We start from the raw sequence: 19,817 nt of genomic DNA on the forward strand, positions 1-19,817 counted from the left end.
TGAGCTGGACCCTGTTCAGGAGCAGGGAAGAGGTTGTGGTTCTCCAGTGTCACAACAGAATGTGCTGTGCAAACTACTTCCTAAATGGAATTTAAATAATATTAAAAAATGTTAAATTAAACCAGGACCTCTGGACTAGGGCGCTATTTCCTCCTGCATTTCTCTTCCTTACTAGAAACCAGTGAAACAGGGGGACCTGCACCCTCCTCCCAGCCTCTTCATTAAGCGCTGAGCTCCTGACGGTGCGCTCGCGGCAAGTTCGCTCTGTGGATTTAGTCTCCTACGGCAACGTTCTTGCATCTTAAGTGTCCGTTATTTCTTTACCATGTAGAGATCTTACCCCTCCCTGTAGTAGTAGTTCCTAACACAGAATTGACTTTATCCTTCTGAAACGTCAGGTAGCCAGGGAAGGTTTGGTCATTGTTGATGTTGAAATATCAATGACTATAGTTAATATACTTTGAATGTTTTTATAGTTCAGGACAATTGAAAAACAACTATCTTATTTCCTCTTTTCTTTCGATTTTCTCATGTTGGTTATTGAAAATTCCATCCACCCCTTTGAGTCAGGATCCTCGGAGTCGCCTGCCGGTGGTGCTAGCCCTGCTATCACCCCTCTGTCCCTGGCTGTCCTCCCAGCCTCCAGCTTCAGCCCTCCAGCCATGGCCCACAGGGCCAGCAGAGCCATCTTTCTGAAGACAGACTGGATCGCTCTTGCCAAAGTGAGTGTTCAGTGCCCTCTGCCGAGGGGCCTCCCACCCTCCTCCTCACCAGAAGCATCTTGACAGGCCCTCTGTGCTCCTCTCTGTGGAGAAGCATTGCTGTGTCCTTTGGAGCCCCGGGCTCATGACTCAGGCCCCACTTGTGGCCCTGCTCTCTGTTCCCACCGCTTCCGGTCCTTCTCTTGGGGGTACTGATTCTTAGGACTGACTAAGCACTTAAAATCAAACACACTGTCAAAAATCAGGAGGAGTGCTTCTCTGTCTTCGACCCTTCCATTGCCTGCTTGTTTACCTCACTTGTCCTGAGCATCTCAAGCCTTTGTATCTTGAACTAATTGGTGTCTCGAAACATCAGAGAATCTACCCAGTTGAACAACTCTGTTTAACTGTATACTCATGTATCTATGAGGTAGAAAATGAGAGTACTTATTTTTTGGCAGAGCAAAGCCCTAATTTCCACGGTCTAATTAAATTATGATGATAAATATCACTTTAAAAGAAAATGCGATGGTTTTATTTAATCAGTACAGTTATTAGTGGCACAGCAAATCCATTGAGTGCTGAGTGATACGTGTATTTTTTTAAAGATTTTATTCGTTTATTTGACAGAGAGAGAGAGCGAGCACACAAGCAGGGGGAGCGGCAGAGGAAGAGGGAGAAGCAGACTCCACGCTGAGCAGGGGGCCCGACATGGGGCTCGATCCCAGGACCCTGGGGTCATGACCCAAGCTGAAGGCAGATGCTTCACCGACTGAGCCCCCCAGATGCCCTGATATGTGTATTGTAACAGGACTAGTCCTGTACCTGCTATTGGCACTGGGCACATAAACCCTGTGTGAGCTATGTTTCATCAGCACCGCCATGACGTTTGAGTTTCGTTATGTCAGCAGGTAGCTGGATACACACCTGTTGTAGAGACACTTCCGTCTCGGCTGATTCGGGGTCGCCTGTTTCCGGGGAGGCCCGGGAGCAGTCACTGGGTGGAGGCTCCAGAGAGGCAGCGTGTGGGGTGCGCTGGGCCGCTGCCCTGGAGTGTGGCAGGAGCTGGAGGCCGCAGAGCCGCGGCAGTGGTGGTCCCCCACTACCTCCACTCCTTCCAGGTTCTTGGGTCACCTCAGGCCCCGCCTGTTTCCTGGGGTGGGTTGCAGCAGTTGAGAAGCGTGCTGTTTGCAACTCAGCCCTGCTTTGCTAACTCGCTCCTTGCCTAGAAGGCACGTCTCCCTGTGCTTCTCCCTCCTTTGTTTCTGCGGGAAGCGTGAGACCTGTTGCTGCCTCCCCGACCCTACCCCAGGCTTGTAGACTTGGCACCACTGGCGCAGTACCTCCCGCCCTTCCTGCTGCAGGGAGTTGGCGGTGTCAGTCACTTGTTGCGTGGCAGTGACGCCCTGGCCACGGCTTGGTTCCGTCGTGGCGGACCGTCCTCTGTAAGAACGGTGGTCACCGTTGGCCGTTTCTGGGTCCCCTTGCCCAGTTGTTTCCTCGTGCACGTTTGCCGCGAGTTAGATCGTTCCTACAGAGAGCGCGTGTGTGAAAGGATGATTTTCCTACGTGTTCCTGTCACCGTCACCCAGGACCATAGACAGAACATAGACATTGTGAGTCAGAGCCTCCCTCGTGCTGCTCAACGGTGGCCTCCCCGCACACCGCCTGCTGCCTGCGCTCCGGCGCGCACGGCCCTGCTCCCCCGTCTGGCCACGGAAGCCCACGTCCCTACGCGGTCAGACTCCGCGTCGCCTGTGGCTGAACTTCACGTCAGTGGCGTCATGGGTGTATTCCACGCCTGTCTCGGTTTATTAGTGTGGCAGGTTACGTTAGATGATTTCCATACACTGACGCATTTTTACATTCCAGAGTAAATCCAACTGGATCATATATCAGCTTTTAAAAATGTTGCTGGATTGAGTTTGCTGACGTTTTCTTTAGGATTTTTACATCTGCATTCATGAGTCAGTTTGGCTGATACTTTGTACATGATTTTTGTTTCCCAATTCTTGTTCTTTGTAGTTTAGTCAGAATTTTCTATTTCTTCCAGAGTCAGTTTTGATAAATTGTATTTTTCTTAGAATTTGCTCATTGTACCTAAGTTTACAAATTTTTAAAAAATTTTTTAAATTTTTTATAAAGATTTTATTTATTTATTTGACAGAGAGGGGCAGCGAGAGAGGGAACACAAGCAGGGGGAGTGGGAGAGGAAGAAGCAGGCTCCCAGCGGAGGAGCCTGATGTGGGGTTCGATCCCAGAACGTCAGGATCAGGCCCTGAGCTGAAGGCAGACGCTTAACGACTGAGCCACCCAGGCGCCCCTAAGTTTACAAAATTTTTGAAGTAAAGTTCCTAATACCCCCTTATTATATTTTTAATGTTGTGAGAATTTGGAGTGATAATTCTGTTCTGGAATCTCTTGTTGCCTAACATACCCCCCCCCCAATAAAGCACAACTTAGTGGCCTGAACAACCACCATTTGATTTTGCTGGTGATCTTGTAGGGCAGGGACTGGGGCAGGGCTTGTCTGTGCTCCATGGGACTGGGACCTCAGCAGGGGTCCCTCGGGTGACTGGAGGTGGCATGTGTCTGCAGCATCAGGCCCAGCGGTCAGCTGGGTTTTGTAGTTCTTGCCAGCATCTTGTACATTTTGTCTGAGGACAAGGTGGGCACCTGCCTGGGGCTGACCTGGACCCTGCCTCTCTGCGTGGACTCACAGCTGGATGGTCTCAGCTGGGACCGGCTTCCTGCAGAGAGAGTCTTCTGAGATGGCAGCCCCTGAAGGCGTGGGCCCGGCACGCGGTGACTCTTCTGCACCCAACCCTCCATGGCAGACCCAGAGCCTGCTGAGACTCTCAGGGATGCCTTGAAAGGACCACTTCACTCGGTGGCAGGGGTGTCATGTAAGGGTGGGCACCCGGCTCTCCACTGTTTCCAGAGCAGGCTGATGTGGGCCTTTTCTCCCTTCTCTGTGTGTTGGGATTAGCCTGGCGGGTGTCTGTCTTTGTGTGCCTGCTAGTATGTGTGATTAATGCGGGGTTAATTTCTTCCCTTTTTCCCCTCCTATTTTCTTTGGGCTAGTTTTGTTGTCCTTGTACTGACTTACTGAGGTGGGGATTCATTGATTCCCCCCCCCTTTTTTTTAATGAGTTCAAAATCGGCAGTTTTTTTTTTTTTTTAAAGATTTTATTTATTTATTTATTTATTTATTTGACAGAGACAGCCAGCGAGAGAGGGAACACAGCAGGGGGAGTGGGAGAGGAAGAAGCAGGCTCATAGCGGAGGAGCCTGATGTGGGGCTCGATCCCAGAACGCCAGGATCACGCCCTGAGCCGAAAGCAGACGCTTAACGACTGCGCCACCCAGGCGCCCCTTTTTCCCCCTTTTCTAAAAGTGCGAGCGTTAGGCTACACATTTCCCTCAGCGTGCTGCCTTATCTGCATGCCACACATTTCCATATGTAATCTCTTTTGTTTTTAAGTTTTAATGTTATCTGGTTTCTACTGTGATTATTTCCTTTTATCTGTGGATTACTTAGAAGAGTACTGCCTAACTTCCAAACGTACAGACTTTTCTAGTTACCCTTTGGTTGTTAGTCCCTGGGTGTGTGGCGTTGTGGATGGGCGTGAGCTCTGCCCAGCCACCCCTGTTGGCTGTTGGCTGGCTGCTTCCCAGAGCGTCTGTTAGGGACAGAGGCTTCTGTGTGTCTGCTCGGTGGTGTGTTCGTGGCGCTGCTCCCGCTCTCTGTCAGCTGCTGTCCTCTACTACCCCATGACAGCAGCCTTCTCTGTCTTTGCCCACCTTCTGTCGCGCTCATGCTGTGACTTCCACTGTCACTGGGCCAAGCTCTCTGTGTCCGCGACACCATTCAGTCCTCGTGGTACCGTACGTGGCCCGTCCTCCACGTGACTGTGCCAGGACCCGGGGGCTGCACCGCCCCTGGAGGCACTGCTGTGCAGCTGCAAGGCCCCCTCTTGCAGTCCGAACCCACAACCCTATAGTCCCCTGGGTGTATGGCAGCTCCCATCACCCGAGTCTGGTTCTTCCTGTTTAGATGTTGCAGTTTTGCAGAACCCATCCCACGTGAGTCCGGCTCCCCTGGGGCAGCTACGCGGGGCTGTCCTGGGTATGGTCCCTCCAGCAGATGTCAGGGCTCAGACTTCCCCTCACTCTGGGCCAGCGGGTGGCAGTGTGGGCACTAGAACCCCGTTCTGTGAGTCGTGGTCATGTTCTTCCTGCTGTTTCCCTCTCTCTGTGCCATCTGTGGACCTTGGTTGGTACAGTGATGTTTGACCTCTTTCCCACGTCATCCTTCCTTTTCCTTGGCTTGCAGGAGGCTCTGGGTCCTGGTCTTCATTCTTTGTTAAGGGGTCTCACTGTCTCTCCTGCACACCCTCCAACCAGGGCAGGAGCTGCCGACAAGATTACTGATCAGGTGGGGGTGGCGTTGAGGAATGGGGGGGGGGCCACGGCAGCACCACTTCCTTCATTCTCCTCCTCTGGGTGTGGAATTAGGACCAGTGGGGCGCTAGTAGGATCAGTGCCTGTGTGCACAGACCTGTGTGCTTGGCCCAGAAGCCTCTGTGCTGGACAAGACAGCTGTGTGACCTGTAATCCCAGGCTAATAGGCCATTGTCGTCAGTCCTGGTTAGACCGGGTGACGGCAGCGTAGGACATGAGGACCGTGTCTTAGACCTGTCCTCGCGGGCCTGCTGACACACATTACAGATGAACTGAAGCGAGTTACAGCTGAGAGATGTGGAGGGGCTTAGAGACTGGTCACTTCTAACCCCTGAGGACCCACAGCTGGGGCGGGTGGCCCCAAGGGTCATGGTGCCTGGACTGAGTCTGCACAGTCAGGGACCCCTCCATGTTCAGAGGTGCACCTGTCTACACTCATTGCCAGTCTTCTGGCCGCCCGCTCAGGGACCCACTCGTTCCTCCCCTGTAGATGCTAGCTAGCAGCTCTGCACTGGAGAAGTCCCACTCTAGACTTTGCCTTCACGTGGGTACTGGTTTGTTTTCTAAAAGAAAATGTTAACATTGCATATTTAGGTTTTGTCAGTATATAAGCACGCTGAAACACTCTCTTTAATGAGTTGTGAGTTGAAAACATTTTTATGCTGAGAGGAAGTGGCATGGAGATGTTCCACACAGTCTGCCTGCAGACACACGCATGGACTGTAGCTTCTAAGCCCGGGCGGAAAGGGCAGGAGGGGCCTGCATCCGCGCATTTCTGATGTCTGTCTGTACTCATGCACCCGTGTGCATGTGGCATTCTATCTTACTGAAGATGGTAGGTGCACAGGATTTCACTGGAGGCCCCATTCCTCAGCATGTGGGCTGGTGCATGTTTGCACTCCTGTGTTGGTGCGCAGAGATCCGACGGTGAGTGTGCGTGTGCACCTGCGTCTTGTGACCGTTGGGGTGAAGGCGTGACTCATTATTGTGTATCTGCTTTAGAAAAGCATAAGAGTACATTAAAAATGATTTACGCTTGTATTTAGAAAGAGGATTTTTAATTAAAGTATTTATTATTAGAATTCACATCTGAAGTGTGAAAAGGCAAAGTAATTGGATCTTTCTGTTACACAGAGTGAAGTCTCTCCAGCTGGGCATGGCGAGCTTATGGAGCGACTGAAGGAGACGTGCTGAGCGCGCGCATGCCCTCGGGGTGGCTCAGCCCTGCCTGTACCCAGGAAAGCTCTACCCAGGGTCTGAGCGAACATCGACGCTAAACAAATCTAAAGGTAAGGTAAAAACCTGCAAAAATCTGCTAACATTTGACTGATTAAAAAATACCTTTTGCTTGATGTAAACTGTTTAGTTAAGGCTGTTTGCCTTTTCAAGTGTCTTATTAGTGACTTCCAGCATAGATTGTTGGTTACTGTTAATTCTCTCATAATCACATGGGCCCGGACTCCTTGCAGGAGCCGCCACGGCTCCAGGTCGGTGCGCTGCTGCCCTCCAGCGGCTGTGTGTCCAAGTGCTGCCCCGGCCTCCCGTCTCCGCCGTGCGCAGTAGTGCCTCGCTCCAGGCGCTGAGCTAGGCTTGCTGTAAAGCATTTACTGTACGTTAGTTCCTTTGAGGTGATTAAAAGAAAATTTATTTAGTACTTAATTGTTTGGTGACTATTACATGATTCAGCGTCTGCTTTTGAGGGGAGTCGAGGCAAATTTAAAGTCCCGGTAAAGTTAGTACCGTATAAAATTAATTTATGGCCTGTGGAGTGACTAATTCAAGAAAGTTGAATTTTAAATATTCAAGGAAGTGTTGTCGTGGGGAAGAAGTATGAGGAAGTAGTCGGCAGAGGGCCGCTTGTGCTCATTCACCCGTTCTGGAGACGCTGACCCGTGCCCAGTGTCTTGGGCAGCCGTGGAAGGAGCAGGCGCGGAGCTCGCGGTGCGGGAGGGGATGCCCGCCATCTCCGGGGAGTTCAGGTGCGCCCACATCTGCTGGGCATTTCCAAGTCTGTACGTGTCAGGAACGTAAGGAGACAAGCTCCCGGGGAGACCTTTAAAGGAGGGTTTGCTCGATCTTTAACCGGTGCCCCCCACCCTCCTTCTGGCACAGGAGCCCTGAGAGTACGGAAAGGGTGAAATTAAGGTTATTTACGTTTGCCATGCCAGTGGGTGGGCTTTCCTGCCCCGGCCCTTCTGTTAGCCCGTTAGTGGTATGAAATCAGTGTCTCTGTAACTAGAGTGTATTCAAAGGTGGTGAGCGGTGCAGAGCCGGCTGAGCCTGTAAGAGACACTGTTCGTGTCGCTGGGTGCCGTGCAGTCCGTGACCACCTGTGCCTCGTGCCGTGGTGGTGAGCGGCTGCATTCACTGGGCCCTGTACATGAAATGGCAACCATTTTTATCTCATGCAAGCATGCACTGGGGAAGTGGATTATTTATAGTCCTGTGTAGAAATAAATTGTCCTTAAAGGCGTACACACAACAATGAGCTCCAAAGCATGTGCGGGAAGGCGGAAGCAAAGGCCGAGCGGTTACAGAGACAGCGACGCAGGAACCGCCCTCCTTCCACTGGCTCTCCCTCAGTAGGTGCTCTAGCCGCACGGTGGAGATTTTGTACTTCTCTCATAACATGAAAGCTAATTTTGACAACACATAGTCTGATGTATGATAACTTTCCTTTTTCAGGGTGGTTTGGAAAAGAAAAGTGAGCACGAAAGCTTTTGGCTTAAACGAGTCTTCGCTGGGGAGCGCCCTCACCGGTAGGCGCGCTCTGCCCTGCCGCTTGTCCAGAGCCCGTCGGGGCCTGGCGGTCCCGCCGCGTCCTGCTTCACATTTAGCTCCACGCAGCCTCGCTGCTTTTGCCTTCCTTAAAGAGATGAAGCTGTTTCTTGTGGGTTTAAAATTTTAAAAAAGATTTTATGTATTTATTTATTTGACAGAGAGAGCAAGCACAAGCAGGCAGAGTGGGGGGGGGCAGAGGGAGAGGGAGACGCAGGCTCCCCGCTGAGCAAGGAGCCCAATGTGGGGCTCGATCCCAGGACCCCGAGATCATGACCTGAGCCGAAGCAGACGCTTCACCGACAGAGCCACCCAGGTGCCCCTGTTTCTCGTGTCTTAACATGTGAGAATGTCTGCTGAGGTTGGGGCAGCTGGGGGTGCTCCTGAGGAACTCGCCCTCGTGAGAGCGGCTGGGGAGCCGTGACTCTCGTGTTTCTTGTTGCCACCACACCCAAACACTTTTTCTGTAGCAAATATTTATGAACTCCTCCATTGTATTCTGAATGAAATTCATAGAAGGCATTACTTTGTGTAATTATCACCGTGTAATTTTAAAAAGGAATATCGTGCCAAGTGCAGTAAAGGAGAAATTACAAATGCGTGATAAAGGCACCTCGAGTCGGTATGTGCGCAGTGCTCGGTACTCCAGCGCGCTGCTCACGGCGGAACCACCGAGGCGTGCACCTGTGCGTGCGGCCGGGCGTGCATGTGGCACCACTTCTGCGATGCTTACAGCCCGGGGGAGTTCTAAGAGAACCCGGTACGGTCTTCCCTGTCTTCACGTGGTAGTTACGTTTTTGGACAGTCAGGTGTGTGTTAAAAACATAGAGAAATGCCTCGTGCTTACGTATAAGACAAAGTGGGCATCTGGGCTGGGTGACCATGAGCGGCCTTCCCCACCAAGTCAGTCCTTCAGTGCCGGAAGGTTCTTTGTTTCCGGGGCTGCCCTGCATGTCCCAGCAGTGCCCTGTGCCCGCAGGATGCCAGAAGCTCCCAGCACGGATGAGGAGCCCCCACAGGGATGCTGTTCCCTGGGAGCCTTGGTTGAGCAGAGCCAGTGGCAGCGGGAGGGGGCACAGCGTCGTGAGCCACTGGCATCGTGGAGGGCTGTCCTCCAGGGCTGTCCTGTGCCGTGTGTCCAGCTCAAGGCAGAAGCAGCAGTGGGCTCCCGGAGAGTGAGCGATGCAGGCGCCCAGCAGGGCTGGCTTGCGGTGTGAAAGTCACCTGGGCGGACGTGTCATACCAACGAGGACTGTTGAGTTCAAGGTTAAAGTTGCAGTGGCACTGAGTTCTGAATCTTTATATATCATGGCAAACACTTGACCTTTTTTTCCTTTGAAGTGGTTTATTGGTTGAAGGAAGCTATGGAGCACAGACGATGCTTTAGTTTATAAGCATTCCTGAAGGTTTCTGAAACAGAATTTGGCTGAGAATGAGAAGAGATTCTCTGTGTTTTTCTGGCATTAGTTCTCGTCACTGAGAAGGTGTCTTTGTGTGTCTGGCCTGATGCACTGGTTAGTTTGACAAGAGGTGTTAATGTCTTTGCGGCTCGGTTTTGTGAGATCACAGAGCCAGGGCAGCCGCCAAGGTCAGGGAAAGCGTCCTGCCTGCCGCTCCGTGGCAGCGGGGATGCTTGTCCGGCAGCCTGTGCCCTGGCGGACTTCACAGCTGCGCTTGCTCGTGTGCTCTTCCGTCGTGGAGCTGGGAAGCAGGGCTGAAGCGCCTTGTGTCGAGGCCTCGCTGGCCCTGGTGGCCCGTGAGGAAGGTCACGTCCTGCCCTGCGAGGTGAGATGGAAGCGGATGCGCTTCCTGGAAGGTCTGTGCAGAATGAGCTGCGTCTTCAGAGCCGACCCTCCCGGTGTCGGCTGGCTTGCACAGCCGTGTTGTGCAGCTCTGTCCCGGTGAGAGGAGGGCGGGTCCCTCCAGAGCTGGCGCGCCACGTGCGGTCAGAGGGGGCGGGCGCCTCAGCACCAGGGTGGGCTTCTGGGCCCTGGAGGCTCCGTGATCGTGCGTGCCAGTCGGACAACATTTCCCGCTGGTGCTAAGGCACAGTCAGAGAGTGTGGGCTGGCGATGAGGAGACAGGGCTCCTGTGCACACGGCAGACGAAACGTTGAAAAGAATACCAAACACCATTCCACACAGAGAGGTGCCGAGGGCACCCCCGTCACTTCCCTGTGGGGTTGTGCGCCTCAGTGTATACACGGTGATCTCAGGCTCACCGTCCTGGCGAGCCCGACTCGTGCCCCTGGTGGGACTGGACGGCTGTCTAGGGATGTTGGCTTTCGCTCAGAGGTGTGGGCCCCTGATTCTGTCCCTGGAGGTGGCCAGAGTTAAGGCACCTGTGGATTAGCGCTCTGTTGCTGCATAATGAATCAGCAGGAAGTTGGGTCGCCATTTCCAGGCATGGTCCCCGGGGTCCCCTGCTCAGGGCCTCACTGGCTATGGTGTCCTCTGAGGTTTGGAATCTCTTTTGCGAGATCACTGGCTGTTGGCAGAATTTGGTTCCTTGTGATTAAAGGGCTGGGGCCTCCAACCCTAGGGACCACCAGTTGTTCCGGCCAAGTGGTCCCCTCCACAACGTGCGGTTTGCCTCTTGCAGGCTGTGGGAGTGTCTCTTCGCCTCCTTATCACTGACGTCTTCTGTCCTTTCAGGGCTTACCTGATTAGGGTAGGTCCATCCAGGGCTCCACGTCAGCTGATCAGGGACCTTAATTTTGTCTCGTAAAATCCCTTCACCTTTGCTTTATATTGCAGTGTGTCCATCATGTTCATAGCTCCACCCCCTGTCAAGGGGAGGGGTTATACAGGGCGTAGACACCAGAGGGTGGGGTGCCAGTTCCACACAGACTGGGAAAAGAATTTGCTACACGGGTCCCTGAGAGGGGCGCGTCCCTGACAGGGGGCAGGTCCCTGATGGGGGCGTGTACCCCCCCAGGGGCATGTATCCCCAGTGGTGTGTACCTGATGGGGATGCGTAGTTGACAGAGGCCTGGCTTTGTTTCTGGAGTCTATAATACATGAAGATTCCCACGAGTCAGTAAGGACAAGACAGTGCAGTGGAATTAGGTGCAAAACGCTTGCACGGTTTTTTCACAAAAGGTGCAGTCCGCGTGGCTAATAAGCTTGTAAAAGGTGCTCATTCCTTCGGCAGATTCGGACTGCCTACCGGAGGCCAGAGCCCATCACCCTGTGATGGACTCGTGAAGGTGAGGAGTAAGTTGGCATCTTCGTCTGCAAGGCCCGCCTGGATGCCTGCAGGCAACATGCCAGAGAGCTGAGCTCCGGGCCCGCTGGCGGCAGCTGCGTACCCCGAAAGGCTGGGCAGAGGCCTCCCCTGGGCAGGTGGCCAGGTGGACCCTAAGTCCAGGCTCTGAAGTGAAGAAAGGCTTTTGCATCTTTCAGGAATTGTAAACCAAGCAAACAAAAGTGGGATATGCAACAGCTACTGTACGTGGGCACAGAGACCGAAATATCTGCCATCTGGCACTTTACAGAAATGTTTGCAGACTGCTGGAAGGGGTGAGCTTGCTGCACGGGGGCCCTGCCCGGGCTTCCTTGTCTGGGCTCCACTTCTGCCGGCCCTCATCAGCTCCAGGAAGACTGCACGATGACAGTGTCGTCAGACACAGTGCCTGGGCCAGGGTGCCCAGGAAGCCTTTGACCCCAGAGGGTGGGGCCACCTGTCGTCAGTGCCTCGCCGTGCCCAGGGCGCCATGGCTTAGCTCGCAGAGAGCGCTCCTGACAGCGTGCCTGGGTCCTGCGACCCTAGGGCCATAAAAAGGCAAAGAAGTGCAGGTGACCTATAGGAAGCAGTGACTAGGGGAAAAGGCCAAATGGAACCAACTAGGAAAAGTGGCTCCTGAAGAGGCAAAAGGCTGGGACACAGAAGCTAGAGAAACCTAACTCACAGTGAGGCCATAGGGCAGTGGCCGAGACTGGAAGGGCTGTCTGGAGCCGACAGACTGCTGTCAGCCTTCACGTTTTGTTAGATGGGAAGAAGAATGTCATGCTGAGCATGACATGAGTCTGCTCGATCGGGTGAAGACGCAGGTGACAGTGCAGATGACAGTGGGGGCATGAGTTAAGGGCCTCGGGTGACTTCCCCACTCCACTGCCATCCCCTCACATTCCACAGGGCTCCTGGCAGCAGGGTGCTCCCTGCCCTTCAAGACACCAGCCATTGTGGAGCTAGGTGGGAGCAGGACGGGGCTGAGGGACGTCTGCCCACACACAGCAGGCCATGCATGACAGCCTCGCCACTGTCCATCCTGCAGCTGCCCCTGGTACGGGCTGGTGCCGGGCAGGGGTGTAAAACCAGCCCACCCCAGCAACTGGTGGAGGGAGTGGGAGAGGCAGAGCTGCTGGGAGGTACAGGGCCCACAGGACTCTTGGGGGGACTCTGTGATGCCCCCTGCTGGTTCCTGCTCTGGCTCCTGCTCCCACACTGAGCACGTCTCCCAGGCTCCTGGTGTTCTGCATAAGGGGGCGCGCACCTCTCTCTCCTCTGCCCATGCTTGAGGCACAGAGGATCCCAGTCAGAGCTACAGGCAACCCAGTTTCAGGGGAAGCGATGTAGGAATGTGCGGATAGATGGAGTCAGTGTTTGCAGCAATGAGTCCCAGAGCTCTGGGGTTTGTTGGTCTAGGAGTTGTAGTTTCTGGAACTCAGAGCAATGTTAAAGACAGATCTGCATTGCACCCTGGACCCACCTCGCGTAGCCAACAGACACGTACGGGCAGATGCTGCCCAAGGCCCTGGGGTGACAGTGGGACAGGCTAGATGGCCCCTGTGGAGCTGACGCCGGGTGGGAGCAGACGGTGTTGGGGAGGGACACCCAAGAGAGGGGTGGCGGCCTCTCCAAGGGGGTGGCATCTGAGTGCGGAGCCAGCGGGGGGCCAACCACCACAGTGAGGCATGGCCCTCCCCTGGCTTCTTTTCTCCAGACCCCTCGGCCGCAGCAGGCCTGCAAGCACGGGCGAGGCTGGACACCCGCTGGGGATGCGGAAGCTACTACGTGCGGTGGAGAAGGGAGTCGTGATTTTGGATTGTTTTCCATCCAAAAAATGGAAAAATCTGAGTAAAACTTGGTTTAAACAGTATCAAGTTTGAAAAATTTCTAAAAAGCGGTTGTATTCCCAGTTTTTGTGTGCTGTAGATTTAAGCTTCCAAACGGACAAACGAATACATCATTAACCACAGAAGTATGGCTTGAGATGATGGCCGTTCAGTTGCCTGTACGTTGTTGGGTGGGAAACCACAGATCTCTGTAGTGGTTCGAAGTGGTTGGCAGTTCTCTTCTCGCTGTTGTGTGCTCGGGGCGTGACCGGTAGGAAACCGTGGACCCAGGTACTTAGCAGTGATACACACGTGAGAGAGCACGGCGGGGATGCATTTGCAGATGCAGGGAAGTCTGGAACTCTCCGTGATTTCCTTCTGTTTTCTGCGAAGGCTTTTCCCAGGGCGGGACTTGTAGAGACCCAGCACCTGTGGGCGGCTGCCGCTCTGTACAGAGGGAGGACGAGCTGATGGGCTCTGGGCCCCTTGCCAGACCCGCTCCCATCCAGAGCTTCTGGCAGGTGCCGGGCGCCCCCAGTGCAGCTGTGCGCAGGAAGCGGGGGCTCCGCGGGCCTCCCTCCTTGTTCTGGGATCTGGGGGCTGGAGCACGGGTGTGCTGTCACAGGGGAGGACGGAGGGCAGCTTCCCTCCTGGGCGCCTCGAGGAGGGGGCCGGGCTGCTTTGAAGGGCCTGGGAGGGGGCCTGGAGCCTAGTGGACACTGGCGTCTGCTGCTGCGGTGACAGAAGTGGGGGCAAGAGGGAGGTGGCCTGTTGTCCATGTGGGGCGAGCTTCGTGGGGTGGGCTGGAGCTGACTCTGGAAAGGTACCGTGCTGTCTTCAGGGGCCGGTGAGCACGGGGCAGGAGCTCTGCTGAGCAGGGGTGCAGCAGGGGGCGACTCCAGCAGCCCGGTGGTGTGGTCATGCCAAGGGTCTGTGACTGGGGGAGGGGGTGTGGTGGGGGGAGGGGAGGGGTGGGAGAAGGTAGGAGTGTGGAGGGGCTGAGCAGGGCCTGGGTGGACGCCTGTCCAGCAGGGGCGAGGCCAGACCTGTGTTTTATTTCAGTTTTGATCCAAGTGGTGCCTTTATAGGCAGGTCACCTGATTTAGGCTTTTGATGAAAATCAGTTGTGCACAGTCTTCCCCTTCCTCTGAGGCAGCACTGATGGTTTTAGAAGTGGTAGATATTTGTATTTCTGGGTTGGTCATGACAGGGACACCGTGCAAGGAGCGTCCCCAGGGGAGGGCCTGCCCCATACAAGCAGCCGTGCTCAGGCAGACAGGGCTGGAATGAGGCCCTAGCTGTCTGGGCCCAGCTCTGCTCGGCGTGTGGCCTGTCACGCATGAGCTCACCCACTGTCAGGGCCTGTGATGGAGACACTGCGACAAAGGGTGCATGTATGCCATCTCTCGAGGAGGTTTCCAGAAGCTTCCACACGACACTTCTGTGTTCATCCCAGTGGACACGACCTCATTCGCATGACCACGACCAGTCACAAGGGGGCTGGGCATGTCGTTCTCGGCGGCTGGGTGCGCTGCCTCACAGAGGAAGGGAGGAGTGGCTGTTGGGGTGAAGATGGCAGTCCCTGCCGTACTTTAGTCTCTAAGGAATAGCTTTGCTGGTTTGTGATTTATGTATTTTAGACACGATCTGTTGTGTTCAGTTCAGGATAGCAGCAGCTTGAGCTTACTCCACACTTGTCTGGCCTTTCCTTCTTGTGTTGTTTAGGAGTGCTCTTGGACGAAAGTCCCAGAACACATGACCTACAGTGTCTTCAACTAGTGGGGATTTCTTCATTTATTTCATAGTAAGGAATGCAAAGGTAGGTTTTTGCTAGAGTTGGTTGAGAGCTTATCCAGGTCAGAAGTCTGGGTCTGTCTCAGCGGTTCTAATCTTTCCCTCATGGTTGCAGTGTGGTTGCTGCAGTCCGAGCCATCACATCTGTATTCAAGGCAGGAATAACTGGGAAGGGTCAGGCAGTGCAGCCCATGTCCGTCATTTTAATTATGGCATTCCAGAAACCTCCATCACACTTTTATTTACGTCTCATTGACAGCTCCGGCTATCTCCCAGCACCCTGCCCTGCCCTTCACCCCCTCCTCACTCTCTCTGCTCAGTTTCTGGCAGATTTGGTTCTCTCCCTCTTTCCTTCTCTTACAGAATCAAATTTTCTGTTCTGTAACCAGGGGTCAGTCGGTTTCAAATTCACAAGTGGTGTTTATATAATTATGATGAGTAAATATTGTTCATTACGGAACCAGGTAAAATGTGTACGATCTTAGTTCCTTCTCCGCCGTCCCCGTGCCCTCACTGCCGTGTGCACTCAGGAAGATGTTAAAATGACTCCTCTTTTAGCTCGCTCTACTCACAGTGGAACGCCATGCCACACTTTAACTTACTTTATAATTGGATTGTGCCTTTTCTGTCCCCGGTTTCCTTTTCCTGACGTTCACATTGCCTGGGCCGGTGGAGCCGAGCGGGGAGCAGTGTGGCCCTTCCCGAGGCAGCTGCGTCCTCGGGCACCGTGCTCGGCCTCCTCGCCCAGCCTCCTCGTCTGGGCGGCAGGGGTGGCCGCGGTGGCCACGGGGACTAACGGGCTAGTCTGGGCGTGGCTGTTTTCTTGTTGGGAGAGGAGCTGCACGCTTTGTTGTCAGTCTTGTCCGGCTCGTTCCTTCTGTTGGTTGGAATACATTCATTCCTTCTTCCTGAAATCTGTGTATTTTCTATTTTATCTCAAGTTGAGACTGTGACTTTTGTGATGTACAGCTGGATTTACTGAGGTGTGATTTACATACAATAAAAGTCACCTCTTTTCAGTGCTCGGTTTGGTATGTTCTGACCAGTGTGTACGGTTAACACACCCCCCACTGCAGTCAAGACATGGAGGCTTCCCACCCCCCCATCCTTCTTGGCCCCAGCGCGGAGGTCTGATGTTGGCCTCCTGGGACACTGTTTCCGTGTCCGCTGGCGCCGGGCCCCTTGAGCGGGTGACTCAACACTAGGTGGTGCTGTGGGACCGCGGCAGGAATTCAGCCGCAGCCGCTGAGCCAGAACTTCGTTTTCTTGCCAGGAGTCCAGTTTTCCATGCATTTCCTCTGTGAACCCAGATGCCGGTTTCCTTCAGAGAAGTTTCTGTTTACTGGCTTTATTTGAACCATTGTAAAGAATCCATGCGGTAGGGGTATGGAACATTTATAACTGATTTGGTTCAGCGAGTGATATGATTTGTAAATTAAATTTTATTCATTTATAAATTTAGCAATAATTAAGTGAGTCTGTGGAGAGGCTTTTACTGTTTGTGGAATTGGAGATCAGATTTCATACATCGGTTCCCAGTGTTTGAAAAATTACTACTTTGCCTATACACTTGATGTGCAATATAATTTTATGATTCTACTATTTTAGAAGAGTTAAGATAAAATGCAAAAAAAAAAAAATAGCCTGTACCATCAAGTTTCTGAATGTGTGGTGTTCAACAAAATCCAACGGGGTAACTTTGAAGGTCTGATTGGCTCTCTCCGGTGACCCCTGAACCCGGCCGCCAGCCGCGTAGCGGGCAGAAAGGAGCTCCGCAGAGCTGCACTGATGAGAGGCTTTCGTGGGCAGAAGGGAGCAGGACGAGGATGCTATCCCAGAAAAACGGGGGTTAGTTGGCCAAGGTCACTCCTCCAGGGGACCGCGGGGTCTGCAAGACAGATGACCTCGCTCGTGCCGACCAGGTGACTCCTGATGGAGGCCGAGCTCCCGTTTCTGGGAGAGGCCGTCGATGTAATTAGGTTAAGTCTCAGTTTGGTGACCTGGGGCTCATGCTAACCGAGTCCATTTTGGGGCCTGTTGTCTTGTTTTTAATAGTGCTGACAGATTGCCAATTTTAGGAAGATAATAAGTTAGCCAAAGTTTGTGTTTGTGTGTTTGATCTTTGGCGAAGAGTTGCCATCATGCACTAAAGGAGTAATGTCGATATTTAAGTTTTAGAATCTCCCTTCTGTGAACCCTTGTCTTGCATCTGCTCGACATTTTCTGGCCAAGTTCAGCCCGTTCCCACTCTGATGCCCTGTCCTTCCACACCTGCTTGGTCCTCTCTGACTTCGCAGCTGTGGGGACAGGATCCTGGGGGGCCAGCCTGGCCAGACAGCTGCTAGCATCTGCTGTGTCATCCAGGGGCGAAAAGTCCTGGCTCAGGTTCTGCCCACGCGGCACAGAATTCTGGAATTCTAGACTGAAGGGAGGCTTCCCCTCTGGACAGGGGGTTGGGGGACACTGCCACAGAAACCCCCCCTTAGTGTTGACCCAGGGGGCACCCAGCTCTCCAGGCCCAGGGCGATGGGCCCCCTGCCTGCCCACCATGGGCCTCTGGTGAATTGGAGGTGGGAGAGAGTCCTCAAGAGCCATGTGCACCCGGGTCTGTACAGACAGGACATGGGGCCTGTGGACCGCCTGCACCAGGACCCTGGACTTAGTAGCGGAGGTGCTGACGACACACCTCAGGGTCTCATAAGACCCCCACCCCTACCCGTTAGAGTTGAACAGCATCTTGATGGAAACTCAACTTAGAGGTCACACTGTCCTTTTCCTAGAACTTGGAAATACTCCATCACTGCCCTTTGGCGTGACTTTATCTCCTCAGTAATTAGATTGTGTTGGTCTAGATTCCCTTAGAATTCTTCATGGATTTCAGGAGTATTGCTGAGAAAATGTGTTTTCTTTGTTTTTTATCACCTTTTCCATGCAGCTGGGTGTCTGTCCAGTGGCTGATTGGGATCTTTATTCCTGGGACGTTTTCTTCCATCATAACGAGTATTTTCCTGGTTTGCTGCTCTGGTCTTTGGGCCCAGAGATGGTGTGCCTTTGGCTCTGCGCTCCGTGGGTCCAGGCCGTCATGTCTCTAATCCCCTTGTAACTTTCCGTCTCCATTTGCTCTTGTTTGCATTTCAGCCTGGCCGAATGCGTGTGTCCACATTGTACATTCCTTGTCCACGCTCATGTTTATGCTGCGTCTTTCATCTACACATACCCACATTAAAGACAGCCCGACGCCATTTATAAATGCACGAAGTTGGCCAGAGGTTTTCCGTTCCAGATTGAGTAAAGTCACTTTTTCTTCTTTGAAGGACTAACCAGTTTTACTTTATATTTGAAAAGAGTTGTGTTTTACATTGTTTTTTAATATTTGGTAATAATAAGCATTATTTTTAAACGGTGCTTCAAAAACTCATCTTTAAAGAAATATTTATTTAAACCACGCTATCAGTTGCACACCCCAGTTTAGTTTCAAATTTATGTTCAGACTTGATCCTAGCATTTCTTTCAAACTTTTCTTCGGTATGTAGTGCGAGTTCAGAGCTCTCCCTGGAGGCCCTGGGCTTACTGGGCTTGAGTTCCCTATCGCCAGCATCCATCCACGCGTCACCTGGGCCATCCACGGGCCACCATCTCTGGCTGCTTCCTTAGCTTTAGGTTGCTTTAGGCTTTTGGAGCTAATTTTAGGGCCTTCAATTTAAGTGCCTTTTTTTCCCCTCTGCCAAATCCAGCATCTGCTATACTTACTTGAGAAATGTAGGTTCGATTTTAATTTAAAATTCCTTGATAGAGTTACCTTAAAAGAAAATGGAAAAGCTTAATTGAATTTATGATCTTAATTGAGTGGAGGAATTTTGCAAGTAGACATAAACTATACTTATACCCATCTGTTTGAACCCATTTTCATATAGGAAATAGAGATGTGTTAATTTAAAGAAATATGTATGTGTTGTTTTGACTGACAATTGTGAGGAATCGTAACATATAAAGAAGTAAAATCAAGCGGTCATGTTTTTGCTTTTACTGGGCAGCACTGTAGAGGAGTGAAGAGCTAGGGCCCCAAGTTCCAAGTGTCCTGGATTCTGAACTGTGTTCTGCCGCGTTCCCCAGCACGTGACCTTGGATGAGCTGCTCTGCCCCTGCGGCTGGAGGGCTCCTTTTTATAAAGCGGTGGTGCTGATGATATGATAGCAGCTAGAGCCCAGGTGGGCACCATGTCCTGCACGCTGTCTTCACTTGATCCCCCCAGTGAGCCGGGAGTATGTGCTGTCACTGACTTCTGTGTTGTACTGAGGAATCTGAGGAACCATGAGGGTAAGAACTTGCCCAAGGTTCCCTGACTAGCAGGAGGTAGGGTGGGCCTTTGCCCAGAGAGACATGCTTTGGGCTTTGTGCTCGTTACCACTATGCTATAATCATGGCCACACTGTACAGTTGTATGGGTTGTACACTGCACAACTCCACTCACAAAGACTTGAGTGACGTCCTTGATGGTTGTAAAACAAATGGTGGCTATTTCCAGGCTGCCTCTTGTGCAGTCATTTCAGAGGCTGACATTTGGTGAAGTGTAAATGAGCTGGTCCATGTGTGGTGTCTGGCAGGTGACAGTTGCTTGGTGAGCTCATCCTCCACGCTCTGCCTTAGTGGCTGCTCCCTCACAAGCTCCCTGCCCATCCTTCCCGTCCCATAATTTGCCAGCAGCGGTGCCCTTCCTGGCTCAGTCCTGGTGTGTCCTGGGCTCTATCTGTACTGGTGACTTGGCGTCTCACCCACGTACACCTCTGTCAGTCTCGGACCCTGGGGCTGCCCAGCATCTCCTCCTGGGCATCTGTGATGTCTCTGACTTCAGACGGCAAACCAGACCTCTGGTTCCTGACCCCACCTGCAGTCTTCCCATCTCTCCAGGCTCTCAGGGCACAGGCCATGGACATCCAGTGTCTTCTGTCCCCTCCTGGGCCCTCTATCTGCTGTCCCTCAGCATGCATCCAGCATGCATTCTTGCATCTGCCATCACGTGCCC

At 52.9% G+C, this 19,817-nt stretch overlaps 1 protein-coding gene across 4 annotated transcripts in view; it reads left to right on the forward strand.

The window, feature by feature from the left end:
- Nucleotides 1-19,817, forward strand: part of ADARB1 (adenosine deaminase RNA specific B1) — a 137,322-nt gene that overhangs the window by 52,038 nt on the left and 65,467 nt on the right. For all 4 annotated transcript variants that reach the window (XM_045776895.2, XM_045776898.2, XM_087861853.1 and 1 more), the window contains exon 2: nt 6,300-6,454. The gene's annotated coding sequence lies outside the window, so the exon portion shown is untranslated. The remainder of the gene's footprint in view (nt 1-6,299; nt 6,455-19,817) is intronic.

Source organism: Ursus americanus, chromosome 4, assembly GCF_024610735.1.
Source record: "Ursus americanus isolate L20-20 chromosome 4, mUrsAme1.1.p, whole genome shotgun sequence".
Classification (NCBI taxonomy): Eukaryota; Metazoa; Chordata; class Mammalia; order Carnivora; family Ursidae; genus Ursus; species Ursus americanus.